At 40.9% G+C, this 23929-nt stretch overlaps 1 protein-coding gene and 1 pseudogene across 1 annotated transcript in view; one reads left to right on the top strand and one right to left on the bottom strand.

Moving 5' to 3' along the window:
• Positions 1-23929, bottom strand: part of Fgf13 (fibroblast growth factor 13) — a 489037-nt gene that overhangs the window by 130095 nt on the left and 335013 nt on the right. The window lies entirely within an intron of this gene.
• LOC126512141 (uncharacterized) lies at positions 20363-20456 on the top strand (annotated as a pseudogene).

Genomic DNA, 23929 nt, shown 5'->3' with positions numbered 1-23929 from the left:
TATATAGTCATATATAAACTGACCCTGTAATACTATAGCAGTAAGAGCACAAAAGATATGATTATGTTGGTGCACACTGAAGAACTAGATGGTATGGAATTTAGTAAGCTAGATCAATGAGTTTGGACTTTCTACTAAAGACAATTGAATTTTACTCTGTAAAAGGATCACCTGTTTCCAGAAAGGTCACTTGGACAGCAGTACAGAGAATGTGCTAAGGTAAAGGTAAGATGGGAGAAAGGAAACTCTATAAGAGATCCAGGGTTATTACTTGGCCCGTCCCAACATCCACCCCATCTCTGAACTGCTGGACCACATGAAGGACCTGACCCTCAGACACAAAGCTGCAGGAACTCCACAACCCAGGACAACAACAGGATAAGCAAGAAGAGTCGCACTGAGATCTCAGCATCTACTGATGTGTAGCAGAAACCAGAGACCTAGAACCAGACCAATGGCTCTTTGCAATGAACATTTGCAATATATGGACAAAAGGGTTTACAATGAGACTCACTATGTCCCACTGCAGCTTCCATGATGAGATGTTTAACTTTTCCTTTTTTCTCTCAAATTTTGTTTTATTGCATGGGTGCAGGGGCAGAGGGTGGATGCAAAGGGACAGGGAAATGAATAGGATCAAGATACATGATGTAAAAGACACATAGAACAAATGAAAAGAAAGAGAGAGAGATACAGATAGGGCAGATGTGGTGCACACACCTTTAATCCCAGAACTCTGGAGGTAAAGGCAGGTGATCTTTGTGAGTTCAAGGCTGGTCTGATTCACATAGTAAGTTTTAGGACAGCTAGAGCTACACAGTAAAACCCTGTCTCTAAAAGAAAGGATCCTACCAAAACCTGGAACACAGCCTAGGTACCTAGTTCTGCTACCTATAAAGAAATTTCCATGCGTGTTTGGCTCTGGAGTTAGGGAAAGGGCAAGCAGTAAGTATTTTTTTTATTGATATCTATGGTATTTGTTTGGAAACATAATGAAGGTGGGATGCACCCTTTAGGTTGACCAAGAAGCAAGAGGCAAAGTAATAAAAAAGTGTGGTCTCTGCAACTACATAGAAAAGCTCTGGAGTCTGCTTCTCGTTAGAAGCTGTGCTTTCCATGAAGCTATTTCCTCATCTATTTCTACTTCAGTTTCCTCCCCTGTGAAATGAGTATAGAGATCTCATCTCCCAGTGTAGCTGTAAAAGTGTTGTTGCATAACACAAAACACCTACTATAGTGCCTTACATATAAGCACTTGACAAGGGCTAGTTCCTTCCATTTTCCTCTTCTTGGCCAGCGTACCCAAGTAAAACAGTTTTGTGAGATGGCTAGCACACTCCCTCAGGGTCTCCCCCAGACTCCTGTAGCCTGGGCAGAGACAGCAGCTTCTATCTCAAAGGATCTGGTGGTTTCATCTGTGTACTTTCCGCTTAATAACGGCAGAGACCATGCCATTGGCAAGAAACCGGGTTCTCAAGGCATAGTCTAGGAAACTGCCAGCACTCAGCAGAAAGCAAGGAACCTGGGAACAAGGTGGGCAATAAAAGGACAAGTGAATAGGTGAAGGTGGCCCAGTCAAGAAGAAAGGCAAATGCTTTTGGCATTATGGGAAACCACTGTCCAGGTGGTGCAGGAACTGGAACTGCGGGGCTAGCCAAGGGGCAAGTTTCCTGAGTCAATCTGCAGCTCACAAGGGCAGGGATTTGGATACTTGGTATTTAATAATTGACAAAACTCGAGTCTTTTTCTTCTTTTTCATATTAAGAAAAATTTTAATATAATTTTTTTCTCATTTTATATAGCTATCCCAATTCTCACCCCTTCCTCTCCTCCTGCTTCTTCCACCTTTCCCCACCCCACCTCACCATCCACACCTCAGAAAGGGTAAGTCTTCCCATGAGGAGTCAACAAAGTCTGACACTTCACTTCCAGGCAAGACCAAGGCTCTCCCTCCTATAAAGAAGTCTTTTGTCCCAGAAATGGAGATTCAGGGCCTTCATTGTAGTTCTGGGCTTTGGGAAATGTGGAAAGAAAAGAAAGGAGAGGAGAGGGGAGGGGAGGGGAGGGGAGGGGAGGGGAGGAAAAGAAACCCAAACATACGAAGGAGTTCTCTGTAGCATGGATGGGCATTTAACTCATTAACTGAGTTGGAAGGCTAGAGTTAGAGAAAGCGTTTGAGAGGCTGAGACATGACAGAAGAGCAGGAGGCAGTCATGGAGGAAAGTGATTGTTCTATAAACATGCAGAATCTAAAGGAATCATAAAGAGCCTCTGCCCCAATGGGCTCTTAGCTCCCAGGAGACAGATCAACACACATGCCTGTGTATACAAGGTAGTAAGTGTAGTGACAGAAATGAACCACAAGGCATTAATTACAGATGAAGGCTATCAAATGTAGCCCCAGGGTGATCAGAAAAGCCCTTTTTAGAGCAAGGGTTTGGAGATTAATTTTGAAAGCTTGTTTTCCTTAGACTATAGAATCTTAGAGAATGAAGGTATGGAGACCAAGTTCAAAGACTTAAGTAAGACAAAGCTGTTAGGGATGGCTGGAACACAGAATGCCAGGGATGACATGTATGATTAAGCTGTGGAAGTTGTTAGTGGTCATCTCTTCTATGAATTCCTGGTCAACAAAGACACTTGAGAGTACCAAATGCCAGAGTGGAATGAAGCTATGGCTTGGAGCAAGGGATACATCTGATTTGATCAACAGTTTAGAAAGATCTCACTGGCTGCAGCATGAAGTCTGATGTAGTGAGTGGTAACAGATCTTAAGACTAGAGGAAGAAAGACTTTTGAAATTGTCATCTGATCAAAGATCAATGACGACAACCTTAATGAAGACATACATACAGTGACTAAGAAAATACAAGTGGCGACATATCCCATGTGGATGTAGAATCTGAAGAAGTTAGTTAAGGACTCGGGATGGAGCCGTGAGACAGAAGGAGGTGTCAGAAAGTAGTCTAAGATGCGTGCTGGTGTTATCAGCCATTGCAACAGTGAACTGCAGTGCTCATTCCCCACTTTTTTTTTTTCATTAGTACAGGTAAGGAAAATACACTTGCTGAACATTATTTTAAAAGTGAGTAGCAGGTAACCACTATAGGCCAAAGCTTTCTGAATGTTTGGATGCAGTCTCACTATGCAGCCCTGGTTGTCTGAAAACTCACTATGTAGATCAGGCCGTCCTCACACTCACACAGATCTGACTGCCTCTGCCTCTCTGACATTAAAGGTGTGTACCATGACACAAAGCTCTGATACTAAAAACTAATTACTTTGGGCCAGGGTGTGTACCAGGCACACACGCACACAGATGTATACACACAATTTAGCACCAGATAGAAGACATGACAGTGCCCAGCATATTACTGATCACCTATGATGGTCTATATTAGATAAGAGATTTCTCCACTCTCACACGAGCCATGGGACAATTAGATGTAAGGAGAGCATATTGCAAGGTCATGTATATTTAGTTCCATCACTCAATTTAAATATGATCTGTGTGTATACTGACAAATAATTCAAATGTAAGACATTAGATACAGATGTTTGTAATTTGTACGTAAGCATGAATGGGCAGGTAGAGGAGTTCAAGTGTGAACAAGCAGTCTGAAGATGGCACACCCAGAACCAATGAAACAAGACCACCCTATCTGTGACCTTTTTATCAGTGAGACCATACATAGGGCTGTCTAGCCCCCAAACCCCTGTAGCTGAGCTCTTCCACCTAACACTGCATTGAAGTGCACAATTCCTTCGCATTGTTTTGGTCAAAGCATGGACCTCGGATTTAATCCCAAGTGTATTTTTGTGAACAATTTATTTTACAGACATTTATCCTCTGAGGCTATTTCTCACTGTCAGGAAAGTCAGAGGTATCTATGTTTGAATCAGCACCTTCTATAACTCATCCTTATTGATGATTGTTTTATAGCTGCAACATGAAAATAATCTTGAAATGTGGAATATGTACCTAGGTAACTGACCGTATTACAGGTTTTTCATTTTTCATATTGTGTTTATGTGTTTAATCCTGTTACTCATACATTGGATATTTACTGAGAGCGCAGTGGATCCCAGGCATAGTTCTAGGCACTAAGAAATTGAAATAGTTATTCAATTTTTACATTGTCTTGAAATTTTGTCATTTTCAAAGACTGAATGCTAGAAGGTTTTCTTTTCTTTTTTCCCTTACTGTGACTTAGTCCCTATGATGGTTTATCTTGATTACAAACTTGATTGGATTGGAAAAAGCAAGCCTCTGTATGTGTTGCTGAGGGCATTTCTAGCTGTGATTGGGTAAGGGGGCCTCTGAACTGACGGATTAATAATAGGAAGTGAAAGGCAGTGGTTGAAGGCTACTTAAAAGAAGGAGGTAACAGAGAGGTAGCCTGGAAAAAATCCATTGTTGTCGTCCCCTCCCTGCCTCACCATTCCTGCCTTCTGATTAGCGTGAGGTGGGCAGTATCGCCCTACCATGCCCTCTCTGCCTCACCTCAGGCTGAGAGGAATAAAAGCAGCCAAGCATGCCCCACAACCTCTGAAATCAGGAGTCCAAATTCCTCCTCCTCTAAGTGGGTTCTTTCAGGCATTTGTCAGACCCATGAAAGCTGCAGCGCCACTTGCAGAGGAGGGGAGACACTGTCAATGACTTAGTTTCAATTATCAGATAAGAAAATAGCTGTAGTAAATACGTGAGCAATTATTTTTTTTTTTTTTTTTTTTTTTTTTTTTTTTTTGTGGAAATGATGGCGCAGTTGTGGGAGCCTTTTCCATTTCGACACTTTGGATTTGTAGAGTGCAGCCATCAGGACATAGCTGATTTATCAAGACTCTGCCTACTTGGAATGCATGAGTTTTAAGAACTGAATTCGGCTGAAAATAAACAATACCAAACCGTAAGACTCCTGGAGCGTTTGAGTTGAGCGTATGAATTCTACAATCGTCTCAACCTTTCTATTTCCGTGGCCAAATCTGGGCAATGTTGGAATTTAAGTCTAACGTCTGTAAGTACAAATTTTTCCTTCAGGAAATGTCTCGAATTAAGCTGATGATAGCCAGTCGAGGTGATGTATAGGGAGCTAGCCTTGAGATGTGACCTGGCTGCCAACACTACCAAGTTATCAAGACTAGTTTAGTCTATTGAATAACAGCAGCCAGGGCTGGAAAAATGGCTCAGTGCACAAGAGCATGTGCTGTTCTTTGTAGAAGACCAGACTTTGGTTCCTAGCTCCCAATTCATGGGGCTCACAAGTGCCAGTAGCTCCAGCTCCAAGGGTAGATCTGACTCCTCTGGCCTCCACATGGCACGCACATGCGCACACACATAAAACCAATAAAAATCCAACCAAACCTACAGCAGCAGTCTTACACACATAGACTCTATCGTATTCTACTCATCCCAGATGGTGCTTTTGTGTTGGAATAGGCTGCTTAATCTGTTTTCTGGACTTTTCATGTCTTCCTGCCCTCTAAGGAGCAGGAAGGCTGCCACATCGTTCCTTCATCTTCTCCTCGGCTTTTGCATTCTTCTAATGTTGATATTTGGATTTATTATTTGCAGTGTATATAGGAATGCCTCCTGCTATAGCTCTACCACGGTAACTGACCTCAGACTGCTGTCATAGAAAAACGTGATGGCACAGATTGCCTTTCACTAGTAAAACCCTTCCTACACTGATTAAAATGAAGTTTCTGCTAGATGGTTTATGTAGAATCTAGTCAATAGTGTATAGAAATATCTGAACAAGTGTATATGTGGGCACAGTATAACATGAAGAAAAGAGGAGAAGAAAGGCTACGTATATGGAAATAAGAAGGACTCAATGCAGGTGATGGGAAGGAGTTATGAAAGAGGACATAAAGATAATTGCTTTTCTAGTTTTAATTCTGTAATAGATCTTTTTTGTGTCTGATAAGTGCACAAAATAAATTTAGTGCTGAAAGTTTACAATTCAATGTAAAGCTCCACAGCTTTGGTTCCAAATGCCTATTCCAACTGTATATAAGTTCACCGAGTTGTATAGTCTCTGGGTCTCATTTATTTTGCTGTGTGATGTTTTTGTTTATTTGCAAGCTTTTTAAATAATAAATTCTGTGAAATTAAAGAAAAATAAACGAAGCATTGTCTCAACATTAAATTGGTTCACTGTATTTCAAGTTTTGCACAATTTCTTTGTGCTAAACACCTATGAGTTTTTCTTCTGGGCAGCTAGACTTTTTGGTATACCAGGTCCACCATATCTATATGATCAACTCTAGTTTCTTCGGGGAACAATGGGGAAACAAATCTCCAGACAAAGAAAGAATAAGAGTATTCAGTTAGCACTATGGAAGTTTGTGCTTAATTGTGCTACCCTATTTACATGTTGATGAAGCCCTAACAGCTCAGAATGTCATTGTGTTTGAAAACAGGTCTTTTTCAGGTGACTGGACTAAAATGGGGTCACTCGGGTGGGCCTTAAGCCAATCTGACTGGAGTTCTAAGAAGAGATCAGCACATACCAAGACTGGGGATGTATGCACACAAAGGAAAACTCATCCAACTTTACAACTGAGTTCGATAAACCCTGGAAATCCCAGAGGAATCCAAACCTCCTGACATTCTGATCTTCAATGTTTAGCCTCTAGAAATGCTAAAGACATCTAGTATTATATTATGGTAGCACCAGCAAACAATCACAAGGGCCTTCCGGTCCTTTATGTAACTTTTGACTTTTGCTACACATTCCTGGCAGACCAGAGAAAAGAGAAGGCAGCTGAAAGTCGCAGACGTTAGAAGCCCTGGACAGCTTCTCCTCTCCTCCAGCTGTGCAGTCAAATTTCAAGCTGGATAAGCCAATTGAGCCAGTGCAGCTGTGTGGAAGGCAGAAGCAAGCGTTACTGGGCAGCCTGTTTGAGGCTGGCCTACTGCAGTCTGCCAGGTATTAACAGGCAGCTTCCTGGAGATGGCAGCATTTGCTAATAATTATTCCTCCAAGCAGTCTGACGGCCGTTTTCACTTCTTTCTAAACAATTTGCAGCAAAGAGGATTCGCAGGCTACAAAAACAAAAGAAAAATAAAAGAAAAGAAAAAGAAAAAGAAAAGCAGGAACCCAGGGTCATACGCTTCTAACAAGGACGGGGAAAGCTTTGAAAAAGAATCACTTTCTCTTAGTTAATTGTAATCCTCTTGCTTCCGCGTTTTGGCAAGTGAAGCCTTCCTGCAAGCCAGGCTGCCTGGGGTACAGTTACATCATTGCATTGCTCAGTCTGGCTTGCAAGTTCCTCCTTTCTGCTGCACTGTGGAAGTCCCTCTTGCCCTCTTCCCTATGTGCCTTGTTCCCTTTGTGCCCCCCTTCTCTAATGACCAACCATGCCTATTTCTAGCTTTAGCCTTGTGATCCCGTTGTCTACTCCACATAGTTCATTTGTAATCGCCTCCTTTTCTTTGTCTCATTCATCTCCTTTGCCGAATTCCAGGCTGGACTATATCCCTTGAAGTCTTTCTTGAGGACTACAATATACAATAAGATCTTTTCCTGAGTGCATTCCCGAGACATAGTAGAGCTGCAGGCAAATTGCTGCTGCAGAGACACAGAAGGAGGTACAGGCAATGGGTACAATGCTTTCTGCATGCCTATTGTGACAATGACTTCCTTGGCATCTAACCACATGTTGCTGGAGGACCAAGTATGGAGTCTTCGCCTCTTAGGTAGTAGCACATATGTTATTATGTTGGTCACTGCTTTCTCAGCACTCCTTCTGCCAACTTTATCCCATTTCCATCCCTCCCTCATCACTTGCACTTTCTGTGCAATGTCTGCCACTAAGTTTTCTTGAAAGATGCTTACAAGGCTCTGAATTTAGTAGACATTGAATATACATCCTCAAGGGGAATTAAATCCAGTGTGATACCTCAGTAAATTTATATTTTCTCTCTCTCTCTCTCTCTCTCTCTCTCTCTCTCTCTCTCTCTTTCTCCCCTCTCTCTGTCTCCCTCCCTCTCTCCCTCCCTTCCTCCTTCCTTTTTTCTACTTCCTTCCTCCATTTTTAATGGTTTATATTATGTATGAATGCTGTCTGTATTTGCACCTTTACGCCAGAAGAGGGCATCAGATCCCACTGTAGATAATTGTGAACCACCATGTGGTTGCTGGGAATTGAGCTCAGGATCTCAGGAAGAGCAGCCAGCACTCTTAACTGCTGAGCCATCTCTCCATCCCTGTACTTCTCCATTTTTTAAAGGCAAGTTATTACTCTGTAGTCCAGGTTGACCCGTAATTCACTTTGTACTCCAGGCTGACTCAAATTCACAGCAATACTCCTACCTACTGAGTGCTGAATTACAATATAAATCACCATACCTGGTTTACCTTAGTACATTTCTGAGAAAACCTATAAATCAGTATTTTCTCATTTTCAATTATTAGCAAAATGTCATTTGGAGGCTTAAAAGAAAGGCTAGAAATTTTCTGGGAGTTGTACTCACTGTGCCTAGAAATAGGTATAAGGTAGAAGACTTGGCAATGAGTATACAAGACTTGGCTCAAGTGCAGGAAGAAATACAGCAAAATAAAAATGTCTCACACAGGACTTTCGGCATGGAAGCATTTAGATTAATAAGGGGCACGGCATACTGAGGATTACAGTGAGAAGTGGACAAGGACATGGGGAGTAGAATGAAAACACCAAGTGAGTGGGGCGGGGGAGGACCATTTGCTGAGTTTCTACCATATATACGGTGTGACAAGGAAGACACCATGGAGTGCCCAATTCAGTTCCTTTCACAACGCTGAGACAGAAAGACTGTTGCTACACTCATTTCTAAAGGGATTGAAGCAAAGATACTTGACTTGCTCCACTACAAAGAAAACAGAGATCTGAGAAGCCAGGTCAGTCGTTCTACAGAGATCTGACTGCTGTTAGCAGCTGTGCTAAACTGGCAGGGTCTCATGTGCCTGATCAGCTAGGATATCATGGTGACTAGACTTTTCCTTAGTAGGAACTAAGGAACAGAGTCAGTGAGCAATTCATAAACCCCATAGATGTCACCTAGTACCCTTCTCCTGTCACACCTCCAGGGCTTAGTATCCCTCCCTCCATATACCCCACAGAAGAGAAAGGAGCCTGGCATGTATTGCCATGTTACAAGTCACATCTACTGACTCAAGATACTTCCTCTGTATGTGGAAGTTCTACTTGATCCTAGTGATCATCAACCTTTGTACATAGTCTTTCCAGGCACGGTCTAAATAGGGGAGGAAGTAAACACTGAAAACTCACCAGTTCGGCCTGACTTGACATGTGATACAAAAACTCTTAGTCTTAGTGACCAGCGTTTATTCACTCACATTTTCTCTTCTCCTGGCCTTGACTGTCTGGCCCTGCCCTGCCCCTCCCCTCCCCTCTCCTCCTCAGTCTACACTCCTCTTTCCTCTTCTCTTTTCCTTTCTCTGCCCCTTCCCAGCCCCCTCAACTGTCTATTCTCCTAGAACAAGCAATGACAGAAAAGAATCTTAAATTCCTCCTCTCATCCAGAAGGTACCAGCCAGGTCATTTGTCTCTTCTTGATGTTCTATTCCTGATACTCTTCCGGAAACATCTTAGTCCCACAGCCCTCTGTTCTTTTTGCTTCTGTCCCCTTTTCTTTTGTTTCTTTATTTTCATTTCTTTTCATTCACTGTTATATTTTTGAAATAGAGGACTATACTCTAGCCTAGACTGGCCTGGAATTCAATGTGTACCCCAGGCTGGTCTTGACCTTCGACCAAGTTTTCCTGCCTCAGGCATCTTAGTATGAGAGACAGCACAACAGACCCTTAATTCTTGGTTGCTTTTCAGCAAAAAATAATCATTTTTATTATAAAGCTCTCATAAATAAAAACATTCATCTTTGTTAAGAGAATACAGCCAGAATCAATATATGTGTTCTATCTCATATAATGGTCATTTCACTTATGCTAATGAAATGATAGATCCACAATCAATGTTTTGTCTATTTGCTAATGGAAAATATGGAAATGGGGTTATGTGAATGAATTCATGCCCATCCATTTCCTTTATTAGTCACTTCAGGAAAGTATGCATATACTTTAATGTAAATGCATCTGACTAGCAGGCAGGCCCAAAGAGCAGGCAGGTTCCTTCATTACACATGTACTCTTCAGGACTGACATGGCAGTAACAGGCAGGCTACAGTGCTTTTGGAATCAGTGCAAGCTGGAAGGGTTAACATTTTATTTGCACACAGCCTGCACTCATTTTCAATACAAGTTGGTCTGAGTCACTGGCTCCTTTGTTCATAAATAAAGCAGCAACTTTCTGATTAATTGTACATCCTCTGGTCATGGGCTATAGATGACATCATGAAACCAATAATAAACCCACTCTGTTTTACGATATCCGCATCCCTAACCTTCTACAATAGGAGCACTGTGTTCACCAAGAAGCTATTGTATCCTAACATCTCCTTAGGCATCATTTCCAACTGGTTACCTTCCCTATAAAATGCCATTTATGGCAACTGCCTGAGAGAGGGAGATATTTATAGCAAGCAAAGCAGGGCACTGCTCCGGCAGACACCTCCTGTGTGCTTTTCTCATCACCTGTTTCCTTGGACAAGCAAACAAGAGAAGAATGGCATGTGAATATAGGCTGAGAAGAAAGAAAATATGGAGAATCAGCTCCAAGGGTCCAGCTTACTGTTAAGAGACATGGGGACAGAAAAGAGGGATATCTTTAGCCATGTCTGGCAGTGCCGCTGCTTGTCTCTCTCCAAGGTCAAGTTCTGGAGACTGTATTATTACTATTGCCCCCCTTCTTTTTAAAAATATATATACTTTGGGGGCCTGGTGAGATGGACCAGTGGGTAAAGGAACTTACTACCAAGCCTGACGACCTGAGTCAGATTCCCAAGACCCCCACAGTTGAAAGAGGAAACCAGCTTCTGCCAGTTGTCCTCTGATGTCCACATGTTCCAGGCCCCACAAAACAAATAAGTACAATGCAAGTATATGTCATTTTACTTTATTCTTTGATAATCTAATATGTATAATATGTTTTGATCATATTTACCACCATTACCCTTTCTTCTTTCCTGTTGATCCTCTGGAGCGCTTCTTCCCCAAACACCTTATCCTACGTTCATATTCTCTCTCTCTCTCTCTCTCTCTCGCTCGCTCGCTCGCTCGCTCGCTCAATAAGTTGCTTGCTTGTATGTGCATAGATACAGGATTATTTTCTGGATCATGGGCAACTTTCTAATGACTACACCACTGGGGAAAATTTCCTCCCTCTCACAACAACTGTTGATTGCTTATAGCTACAGGCCTAGGGGTCAGACATCCTGCTATTTTACTTCCCAATCCCAGTATGAATAAATAGAAAGTATGCAAACTTATAAGTCAGACCCACGTTAACTCTGCTACTTAGAAGTCTGGTTAATTTGAGGAATTATGTCACTGCTTAGAGTATTAATTCTTCACCTATAATTTAGGGCTGTGTGGTAGGTCTAAGAGTGAAAAAGATCTGAGACATTCAATAATTTTCAATTTTCTTGCTACTTCTGAAGTCCAAAATCTTATCACCCCTTCTGTTCTGAATAATGTCTAACCAGGTGACTGTACAAATGAAAGATTTTGACAGACTCTTTCTATGTACTGAAAACTCTACAAAGTGTCATGCATGTCAGTGGGTTGTGTGAGGGTGCATGCAGTCAGGGTATATGGACTGCTAAAGCTAAATAAGTTTTCTGGCTCTTGAACTTGTTTCCCTCAGCAACTATATATTAATTTTAGACTCTCATATGAGAGTCTCTGAATTAGGCACAGTCAATGCATCCAGATACAAAGTCATTTCACTGAAGATTACTAAACACATTTATCCTGTCTTCCATCAATCCGTTGCATTCCCTATAAATGGAATAAGCAATCGTGTGACACCAGGCACTTTGAATGTCTTTGTGTGCCTACGTACTCATATGTACACTACTCCTAAAGGGAAAGATGGGAAATCAAAGCTCTTTGCAAGCGTGTGAAAAGCGGTTTCTCTACATCAAGCCCTTCCTTCCAGTGTTGATCCATGGACAAAGCAGCAGGCAGCTAAGGCAAATCCCTAGATGTTGACCTCCCATACTGAACTGCAGTTCTAAAACTCAATGTGCTGGCACATGCTTGGAATCTTGGAACTTGGAAGACTGAGACAGAAGAATCTCAGATCTCATGGAAGTCTGGACTACGTGTTAAATATCTATCTCAAAATCAACCAAAAGGAAAACCGAGCTTCTGGAGCTTTCCCATCTGGATGGAGCAGAGTGGTAGAGATTAAAGAAAAAAAAAACTCCCGGCATTCATTGGAGGCAAGAAGACAGAGAGGGCTAACCGGTTTGCCCTCACCTTGAGGCTCAGAGTGCTCAGCTACCTTATCCAAGACCACAGAGCTAGTAGGACGTCTCAATGTGAGCTGCCAAGTATCCTTCTAGATCATAGTCCTCCACAGGGACTTTATCCACAAGTTACTGAGTCAATGGCAGAGTTGAACAAGGATGCATGTTTAAATTTACACAGCCTTTCTAACACTCTACCATAAGAGAAGTACTTAGAAAAGAAAGAAAGAGAGAGAGAGAGAGAGGAAGAAAGACAGACAGAAAGACAGACAGACAAAAAGAAAGAAAGAAAGAAAGAAAGAAAGAAAGAAAGAAAGAAAGAAAGAAAGAAAGAAAGAAAGAGGGGGAGGGAGGGAGAGGGAAGGAGGGAGGGAGGGCCGAAGAAGCCCCAGAACAATCAAGTGAGGGCCAATCTAAACAAAAATGAAAGCTTCTCCCAACTTCTGAAAACATCTGTCAATCAGGACTCACTTTCCTGTCAACTGCCTGTATCAGAAACATTCTCCACCTGGAAGGCCAGCGGCCACACCACTCTGAGAATCAAGTGAGTGATCTTCACTCTCCTTCCTGTCCTCTCTTACAATTTCTCCAATCTCATGCCCAGCCCTGTAGCTGATCACTTGCAGCGGCTGGCTTCTCAGCCTACCTCCATTCCCTGAGGAATTTACCAAACACTGTAGGAACCCCAATTTTTCTCTCTTCACTAACCCCTGACTCTGACTCCTGAATATACAGATTTAAATTTCTCTCTGGCCTGATCTAGCAGAAGCAGCAGGTTAAGTGTGCCTAGGAGGAACCCAGGGAACAAATTTCAGTCAATTAAAAAGGCGTGTGCCAATACTGCTGACAGCGCTTGAGATTTAAAAGTCTCCACAGCACTGTCTGGTCTCTCACATGTGCGACTCAAAACTTAATGGTTACTCATGAAGGATTTTGACAAAGATCACAGTTTTTAATTTTATGAGACAAGATTTTTCTATGTAGACCAGGCCAATCTCTTAAACTCACAGTTATCTTCTTGCCTTGGCTTGCTACCACACCAAGCTGGGGAATTTTTAAAAGGTCTCATTACCAAACTCAATCACCATCATTCCATCATTGAATAGGTTAGTACTTCCCTTCTAGGGCCCTGAGCACTTTCCCACTTTCGAATTGTTCTGGAAATGGCTAAGACCAAAAGCCTTAAGTAGGACACAGAGTTGCAGGCAAATTAGGAGGTGTGCTCTACACAGCCATCCATAGTATTACAACTATTGGCACAATCAAATTCTCAAAGACCAAATTGAAAGATGTGTCTATGTACCACATCTGCAAACAGGCTTTGAGAACACTGGCTGAGCCTTGGGATTAGCCCTATCTAGTGCTGTACCAGGGAGAAATTAGCTCCATCAACAGTGCCCTCTAAGGTGGCACCAAATGACCACTTATTTACCAAAATCCAGAATACGTTTTTCAATCCTGAACTTCAAGTCTTCTTGGTGGCACTTGACATTGAGATCCACACTTCATTCTTTATCTTTGTCACACTTCTGTCATTGACTTTCCCAACTATACATTCTCCTAGCAATCTTGCTAGCTATCATTATTATCATCTATGTTATCCCAACATTTTCCATTCTCTTACTTCTTTTGGTAAATGGTATCCAAGGTCTGTCAGTATCTCTCTTTTTGTCCTCTCCCTTCTTTTTTCTCCAGGTCAGTAATCAGTGCTGTCCAGTAGAGCTATCTGGGATTCCAGGAATGTTCTACTTTTGCTACATAATATGCTAACTACTTGTTATATGTGGCAATTGAGTAATTAAGCGTGGGTAGTGCGGCTGAAGAACTGCATTTTCAAATTGATTTAATTATACTTAATTTAAATTTCATTAGCCGTATTGAGCAGGTTCCTATCATTTTGGATAGTACAGCCTTTGGATAGATATCTGTAGCATGATTAATAAAGACCCAGAGACATATATTGGGGTTCATCCTGAAGGTCGGAAAAGCCAAACAGCCAGCCACAGGTTCTTAACTCTACCTCAGTCTGAAATGATAATCCTGCCCCCTCCAGGAATCTCAGAATGAGACTGTGACTGGGACCTATCACCTCCTGTTTTATATTCTTCTCCAGGGTTGGGATTAAAAGCATGCACCATTACTGCTTGGTTTCTATGGCTACTGGGATTAAAGTTGTGTGTCATTGTTGTCTTCTCCGTAAGGCTGACCAGTGGGACTGTTTTACTCTCTGAACTTCAGGTAAGCTTTATCCATTTAAATAAAAATGAAATATCACTACAGATATCTGCATGTGGCAGTCTTACCTCACCCTAGGGATTTTAGCATCTCCTCCATCAATATGACTCCTCAGTATCTTTGGTTTGGTACTAAATCCCCAAGGTTTTTTTTTTTAATTAACTGATATTCAATACATGTGGAAGGATTGTATAATTCCATACTTTATAATATCTCTATTTAGAATCCTAATCTACAGAAGAAAAAATTGTTAAAATAAATACTTATCAAAAGACAATTAAGTTTTAATTTCATTATTTGTGTTTGTGTGAGAGAGAGAGAACTTGTTGGATAAGGGAAAAAATGTCCAAGCAATTGACTAGCAGTTGAGAGTAAAATCTATGCTTTTCTCAACACTGATTCTATCCCATTACTAAACTTAGGATGTAGAGAGATTGGATTCTGGCCTTTGGAAAGGCTACAGAGTGTTTGGGGTTAGATATTCGTATCAGTGGTCAAATACCTTAGATCTCAATCTTAGCTCTACCATTTGATAAGCTATTCAACATGGACATGTGCAGACTCTCCTTATGTCTTGGTTTCCCCCACTATAAAATGAGGATGATGGTACTATTTACCTGACAGGCTTTTGTGCAGATGAAATGAAAGCATGCCTTAAAATGTTCAACATCTGGCATATAATAATAGCTACAGCTAAATCGATCCAAATTCGATAAATCTGGTTTGGACATGTCACCTGATGTAAAGTCTAGGGATTTTGGGGGTTGAGATTTCAAATGAGGAATTCTTAAAGAAGTCCGCAGCTCCGGAGCCATTAGGTAGCGGAACTCGAGAACGAACTAGTCCTGAAGCCAGGCTTCCAGCATAGGGAGTGGCGGTGAGTGGCGATGTGGCACCGAGAAGCAAAGGGGAAAGACTGTTAGTGCTACAGCTGAGTTGTTCCAAATGACCTTCTCTTCTCTCCGGATAAAGACCCCTTGTTGACTCTGTGTCTGGTTTTTGTTGAGGACTTCAGAAACTCTTTCTATCAGTGGAGAGCCCTGGATCAGGGCCCAGGATAACAGAGTGGCAGCCTAGACAACATGCTAGCTCTAAGACAGGGTCAATGAACTCTTTGCAGCTCTTCCCGATGAAAACATGTGTAATTAACCCTCAGAAACACTGGCTGAATAAAATCAAGTTCAGTTATTCCACTTGAAAGTAAAGTTGACGATGAGCAAATTTCTAATTACACATGAAACTTTTACAAACAACAGGGCAGTTAACAGGAACGAATCTGCTTCTGGCAGGAGCTGTTAAATTCCAGGGGTTGTACTCTTCAATCCTGGTCCACTGACTTCTGCTGTAGAACAGCCGCACGAATTAATTTCATTTATTTATCCATCTGTATGTGTGTAGTATATGCACGTTGTTGTTGTTGCATGTATGGTGTATGTGTGTGGTCTGTGTGTGTGTGGTGGTGGTGTATGTGTGTGTGTGAGATGTATGTGGTATGTATGTGTGATGTGTGTATATTTGTGTGAAGTGGTGTGATGTGTATGTGTAGTCTCTCTCTCTCTCTCTGCACACGCACACACACGTTTCAGTGTGCTTGGTTATGTGTACATGTGGAGACTAGAAGTTAACATCAAAATAATCTTCCTCAATAACTTTTCCATGCTATATTTTTGCAATAGAATCTTGCTGAGCTTGGAGGATGCCATTGCAGCTACATGAGCTGTCCAGGGAGGCCTTGGCATTCATCTGCCCCTACATCCAAACACAGGAGTGAAAAGACATGTGCCGCCGAAATTGGCTTTTGGGTAGGTGCTGCATATTGAACTTAGGTCTTCATGTTCGCACAAGAAGCACTTCATGTACCAAGCCCACCTCCTACATTTTTAAATGGCCGAAAACAGCTCAAAGATGCCTATTTCATGGCGTATGGAAATCAGATGAACTTCAAACGTCAGAGTACCTAACTACAGTTTTATGATAACACAGACTTATCCCTTTGTTTTTGGATGACTGTTTTCTAAGTACAGTAGTAAACTTGGCAGCTAGAACTAAAATGCAGAGCCAAAAATGTATTATCTAGATGTTCACTGAGATGATGTATGAATCTCTTTCAGTGTTCTTTTATGAAATACAGTTATTAACCAAATCTATAGAAATTTGAATATCTATCTATCTATCTATCTATCTATCTATCTATCTATCTATCTAGTATCTCACCTGTACTTCTTAGGTTACTGGAAAGGCAACAAAGATGCACATTTTAGAGCTCCCAAGGTCCACTTGAAGAGAAGAAGGAGGGAGAATATGAGCAAGCTAATCAGGACCGCGAGGGGTTGGTCAACCCACTGAGACAGTGTGCCTAATCTAAGGGGAGCTCACCAAAGCCAGCTGGCCTGGGACTGAGTGAACATGGGATCAAACTGGAACCTCTGAATGTGGCTGACAATTGGGGCCAGACTGAGAAGCCAATGATAATGGCACTGGGATTTGTTTCTACTGCATAAACTGGCTTTTTGGGATCCCAGTCTATTTTGGATGCACACCTTCCTAAGCCCGAATGGAGGGGGGAGGGCCTTGGACTTCCCACAGGGCAGGGTACCCTGCCCTCTCTTTGGACTGGAGAGGAAGTGGGGAGGGTGAGTGGGGGAGTGGAAGGGAAATGGGAGGAGGGGAGAAGGTGGAAATTTTGAATGGTATTATTTATAAAACAATTAAAAAAACTCACTTTCCACAATTATTGTAACATGTTGATTGCTTATAAATTAATGTGATCAAAAAATATGTGCATTTTACATTTAGCTGAGAGTCCCCGCTACACAGCTTTGCCATCATGTAATAGCCTTACCTACCATAATGCACTGTATCAATTCAAACTGAAAACCAAGATAAACTCTTCCTTGAGTTTCACCCTGTCACTTCTCCGGACACAGCAACATGAAAAGTAACTACCACACTATCGCAGAGAGCCCAGAGGCTGAGAATGTCAGCGCTGTCACTTCCCTGTTGACAAAACACCTTGGAGAGCAAGAGGGAACCTTCTGAGGAACAGTTGCCATTGCCCTGATAACACAGTTCCAAGGCGGTTTCCCGTTGCTGTTGCTAATCACACTGCTATTACAAGCCAGATAATGCAGCACATATTTAGGGCGTTTAAATATCTTTTTGAAATTGCACATAATTTGTAATGTCTACAAAGGCATAGCTGAGATGGCTGATGTTTCCTTACACTGGAGCAAATTAAGGTGTCTATTTTCTTCAGCAGGTGTGTGAATACTGTAAATCCAGTTCATGCTAATGTTGCAAGTATGTACAAAAAAAGCAAAGTGAATGAGGGAGGTTGTTTCTATTATCATCTCCTCACAGGTTCTCATTGCCTCAGTAAGCCTGCAGCAGTGGCTTCTTTTCCTTCTTAAAATGAGCAAAACAATAATTTCACTATTCCTATCTTCTAATATATAAGTACTAAATAACCCTATGTCAGCATTCAATATTTTTTTAAGTTTAATGTGAACACAAAGCCCAATGGCTACCTGTTAAAATTCAGATTTTCTCTCAGGAATTCTGCGATAAGGCCTGAGATCGTTCATTTAGGGCTATTTGTCCATGGACCATACTTTGAGAAGCAAAGTCCTACGCAATATGTCAATCTTTCACTAACATGATCAGTAATAATTGATGTGATAATGATCATTTGGGGGCCTAAAATTTCTTCTCAAAAATCTGCAAGGAGCAGAAATCCAAGCCATCACAATAAATTTCTGAAAGTCACAGCTTAGGTTTCATTAAAGAAATAACTCCTGGGGAAGCTTTGGGATATTTCAGGCTTAACTTGCAATGATGACAACGGGAGCTGTGGTCAACCAAATGTGGTTTTAGGTTCTGACACAACTATTTACTAACCATAGGAGCTATAATGTGGAATTCACCCATTCTGAAATACCAGTTTTCACTTCTGTAAAAATGAAGTGACTTTAGTTGATTGAGGTCTATGGCCCAGCACTTTAGAGGCAGAAGAATGAGGAGCAAAAGTTTAAGGGCAGCCTCAACTATATAACAAGTTTAAGTCCAGCCTGGTCCACACAAGGCCATGTCTTAACCCAAAAGCAACAACAAATCCTAAAAAGTCATTAATGATTCCAGTACTCATTCGGTCCTTTGCAAGATACCTTGTCATGACACAACTATTAAGGATTCTTGTCTATCCCTCATCACATTGTGTAGAAGCAAGGGGCTTATCCATTCTTCATTCTCAGAAAAAATGACAGTAGTGTCTTTGCTAATGTGTGTTAATGTTTGTGTGTGTCTAAGCAAATAGCTTAGTGTCTTTATGGAAATTATAAGAGACTGTCTGCTATAAGCAGGCACACTGTGGGAGAGAACGAATTGACACGAATAAGGCACATGCATGAAAAGTGTAGACACTGGGAAGTTGGGGTTCCCTTTCCTCGAATGTGAGGCTGCAAAACATGAAGCCAACTGACCTTTCTGCCTGGCAGTTAACTCTGTGTCTGCAGTTCTGGAAGGAAGCAGGTCCTGGACTGGAGTAGGATATTTTAAGACACAAATTGATCTCAGTTGCTCCTTTTGTCTGAACTAAGTAAGTATAAAATAAGTAAACACAAGCATACTTTATGCAAATCAACAGAGTTAGCAAGTTTCCTTTCTCTTACTGAAATTGTTCTATACGTTGGTTACACTCAGCTGATAGCCATTCACCAAATCCCACATCTGCTGCTCCTTTATCTCAAAGAAAGCAGCGATCAGTAGGCAGGATTCCCATCCTACAGTTATAAATTGGTCTTATTGCTGTCTCTTGTTTATATAATCTGGATATTATTTATAAATCACATTAAGGGTTGCCAGATAAAATAGAAGATGCCCAGTTAAATTTGAATTTTAAATGAACTATGGATCTTAATATTTTTCTGTCCTATTCAATGTTTAGAACAAATCATGCTAATTATTATTTCATGGTGGTTTTTCTGAAATTCAAATTTATGTGAGAAGCCTTGATTTTTGTTTGCTAAATCTGGAAATCTTACATGTTATGCTTTTGCATGTGACTAGTTAAATTAGCATAGATATTGCTGCTACTCTTCCAGATAAAAGGCACGTTTGGGTCAGGAATTAGGGAGTCAATTGAGAATAATCTGTTTCACCTTTGATTGAAAGATGATATAAACAAAAAGGCACATGGTGATGATTCTGGAAGAAAAAAGCAGATTTTCTTTCTCTTATTTTAAAAAGATTTACATATTTTTAGTTTGTATGTATGAGTGTTTGTCTGTGTAAATGAGTGGGTATCACCCGTGAAGCATGGGTGGAAGTCAAAAGAGGGTGTCAGAGTCCCTGGAACTGGAGTTACAGATGGTTACGAACCAACACTTGGGTACTGGGAACAAAGGCTGAGTCCGGTGCATGAGTAGTGAGGACTTTTAACTGCTTAACCTTCCCTCCAGTCTCCAGAAAGCAGTCTTTTTGTCCCCAAAGGAGGGGATGAAAATAACTCTGGAAAGGTTTATAATAGAACATCAAGGTTGTGTTGCCTCTGCGGAGGCTGTTGTAACACATGCATTTCATTGTTCATGTGAGAAGTAGACAATGCTTTTGTGTTTGCTGCTGACTGGTTAGGTTTCTCTGTGCATGTGTCCATATAGCAAAGGCATTTTATGCATCCTTTAAAATGAAGTGTTTAAAATACTACCCTGAGGAACATATAACTATCCATGCATGAGGGTTTTATCAAAGCAAGAATTGGTGCTTGTTTTGGCAGCATGTATACTAAAACTGGAATGATACAGGAAAGATTAGCATGGCCCCTGTGTAAATTCTTTATGCATTCCATATTTTTATAAAAGCAAGAATTGATGTAATACCATCAAAAGAATAAATACTGTAGACATGAATATTGATTATATGATCTTGTCTATTGTTATTTTTACATCTGGAGCAATTTACCTAACACAAGTTTCTTTATGTCATGCACAAAAAAAAAAAAGAGAAAGCATCTGCTGTAAAAGAAAATTCAGACATTGAACTTCATCTTCAAGACTGGATTTGTGCTCTCTTCTTTAGACACCCTCAACTCTAGCTAGTCTTTTAGGCAAACAGACTTTTTCTGCTGTTTCCTTTCCTTCCTTATATTGTATATCAGCCTCCTAACATTAGGCTCACCCTCATCTTTCTATTTCCTCTCTTTCCCCTTTTATACTCTTCTTCACCGCTTGTCATACTTGTTGCTTTTACTCGTTTTCCTTTACCTTCATTTCCTTTTTCTGTTTTCTTTTTTTTCTCCCTCTATCTTATGCCTTATCCTAATGTCAAACTTGGAATCCTCCTGAATCAGCTTCCCTAATAAGTATTTTACCAACTATGTCACCATTAACTATTCTTTAAAAATTAACATTCGGGGCAAGAAGATAATGCAGAGACTCAAATCTAACATCCTGGGCTAAACCCCAAGATTCCATGTAACTTCAAAGAAAAGAAGTCACTCTATAGCTGTCTTTTGGCCTCCCCGTGTATGCCCTGACACATGTGATTGCTGATGCCTAGATATTATGCACATGCACACACACACAATAACAGTACAATAGACTAGAAAGAATTCTTTAAAATGACATTGGACAGACGTTGCCAAGTTCAGTTATAAATAAATTGAGTTATAAATGAGAGCAGAATTTTTCTTTTACTTGCTGTTTAAAAGCAGATCCCAATTACTACATTGTGAGTCAGAAACTTGATGCCTCACACCAATTGACTAACTACAATTTTAGCCAAGCCACGTGTAGTCTCTGTGACCTATTTAATGGATCATTACTTTGAAATACTTTAGAATGCATAAACTACTCCAGCTTCACATATATCTTACACTAAGCTGGTGTAACCACTCCAATTATTAGCTCCCAAGTGAATCTAGAAACACATTATTCTTTGAGGCTTTGTGGCAAAACTAAATGTAAAAGTATCTTTAGTGGGTCCCAGTCATAGCGGCAGAGAAGAATATTTCCACATCACCACCTCAAATAACTGCTAAGCGGTTTTAATTTTAAGCTGATGACTTGTCTATATTTTGGTAAAGAAAAAAAACAAACAAACAAGTTTCTGAAAAATAATGACAGAAATCATTTGAGGCACAGACACTGTGACACAAGTCATATAACCCAGAGCCATGAAATCACTAAGGTCATCATACAGCCTGCTATCCAGTGTATACTGGGCCTAAAATCTGTCCTGATGTACAGTAATGCTCTTCCCACTTGGCCACATGCAGGCCTTGCTGAGAAACCCACTCTCACTTGATCCCTAAAAGCCAAGGAAGCAAGTGTGGTCTTGACCGTGCGTGAAATTGCTATGTTTCCTACAGTTCAATCAAGCACATATTCTAAAACATCACCCGCCAATAATAAGAGCCCTGTAGCCCCAAACCTCTGAAACACTGAAGTTGGATCGCAAGACTCAGATGGTGAATATTAACCACATTTCATGAAACTGGGGTAGAGAAGATTGTTAGGAGAGTTGGGCATTGCAGCCAAAATGAATTTTATCTGCACTTCTTTGAGAGCAGTTAACTTTTATGGTCTCAGTTCTTTGCTCTAAACACATTGGAAATGGCAAAGCAATTAAATCTGATTAAGCAATTTATTGGAGAATATATGTCACAGAGGGGTGATATCACAGCTTGAACACACATAGCATTTAGCAATGACCAAATACTTAACACAGCATGCTGAAAGTACTCCATGCCCGCAACTGCACGTTGGTGACCATACTTCTTTCGGCCTCAGCTTTACACAAGCATGCACACTAACAGATTGGGATTATCCAGGCTTTGCCTTACACTTACACAGAGCTGGCATGCAAGCCCCTTATATCCCAGAGACATCCGTCTCCATATCTTCTAGCATTTCCTTTCCCCATGCCTCTGGTCCTGATTTTCCAGAGGAGAGAATCTAGTGGAAAGAAGTAGATAAGGGTGGTCCTACACGTTCCACACAATAACTGAGAAAAGCAGAAACTTAACTAAATTGGTCAAAATGTTGAAAAGACAGAATAGAGCATGCAATTTAATTTACACTACAAAGCCAAGTCAAGTCCTTCCTTTGTAGTGGCAGAGATGATGATGGTAGGTGAGGATGGTCATGCTAATGAAGATGCAGAACTTGTACAGTATTGCTAATGGAGGAGGAGTGCTTCTGACTCTTCTGTACACACTACCTCATTCAATCTTCATGTGGCACCCGCAGGATATGATTCCCATGTACAGATGAGGGAAGTGGGGCACAGAATGTCATAGCTCTTTGCCCAAAGCCATGCAGCTGGCAAGTGACAAAATTCACAGTCAGACAAAACAGTTTGGTGTCAGACTCCTTGCCGCTAGCCATCCAAACAAACTCTTCATGCCTTCCTAAAGCTCCCATAAGCACCTCCACAAAATGTGGCATACTCTAGAAACCCAACAGCATTGAGCAGAACAGAACACATGTTAAGTGTCCACATTTTAAGTTGAAAGGCAAGAAAATGAATACTGAAATCCTGGAAGTCAGGGACTTTCTTATTTGTCTCCTTGGCTACACAAGAATGAGCAGAATTGGTCTTGGGTGCTGGGGATCAAACATGGACTGTGGACTTGCTGGCCAAGCACTCTATTACTGAGCCACACTTCATCCCTTCACTTTTTGACACTGCGTCTCCCTATGTAGCTCCACGTAGTCAGGAAGTTTCTGTGGAGCGCAGGTTCATTTGACCTCACGGCCTTTCCACTTTTACCCCCTGAGTGCTAGGCCTAGAAAGCAGTTATCGTATTTGGCTCTGGAGTCATAGTTTTAAGTTAAGTGAGATGAAATACACACACATTATTTTAATTTAAAATAAGAAATTTCATTTAATCTAATTTAATAGAAAATAGACAACTCCCACTAGCTCTGGAGCTGCCGATGTTCTTTATGATCTTTAAATGGTTTATTAATTATTAATAATTTAATCATTAGAGAAACTAAAAAAATTCCACCTCATATACTCATTACAGCTGACAAGACCCAAACAGGAAGGAACTACGCAATCTTGAACATTTTCACTATTTTATTTTTTATTTTCCAATTAACAATGGGCAATGAATCAGATGTACTATGAAGGTGACATTTACCTTAACTAAATTTTCTTCTGAAGAATATCCAACCTTTAATTAATTAATTCGACAGGTGTCTATCAGGAATTCCATCCAGATTGGGTCTTTTTTTTAAATTTATTTTTCATTTATTTATTTATTTATTTATTAAAGATTTCTGTCTCTTCCCCACCGCCGCCTCCCCTTTCCCTCCCCCT

The sequence above is a fragment of the Alexandromys fortis genome, unplaced genomic scaffold, assembly GCF_014885135.2.
Source record: "Alexandromys fortis isolate MF-2015 unplaced genomic scaffold, M_Fortis_MF-2015_v1.1 scaffold_95, whole genome shotgun sequence".
Lineage (NCBI taxonomy): Eukaryota > Metazoa > Chordata > Mammalia > Rodentia > Cricetidae > Alexandromys > Alexandromys fortis.
Note: the sequence above shows the minus strand (reverse complement) of the source record. Positions and strands in the feature narration are given on the sequence as shown.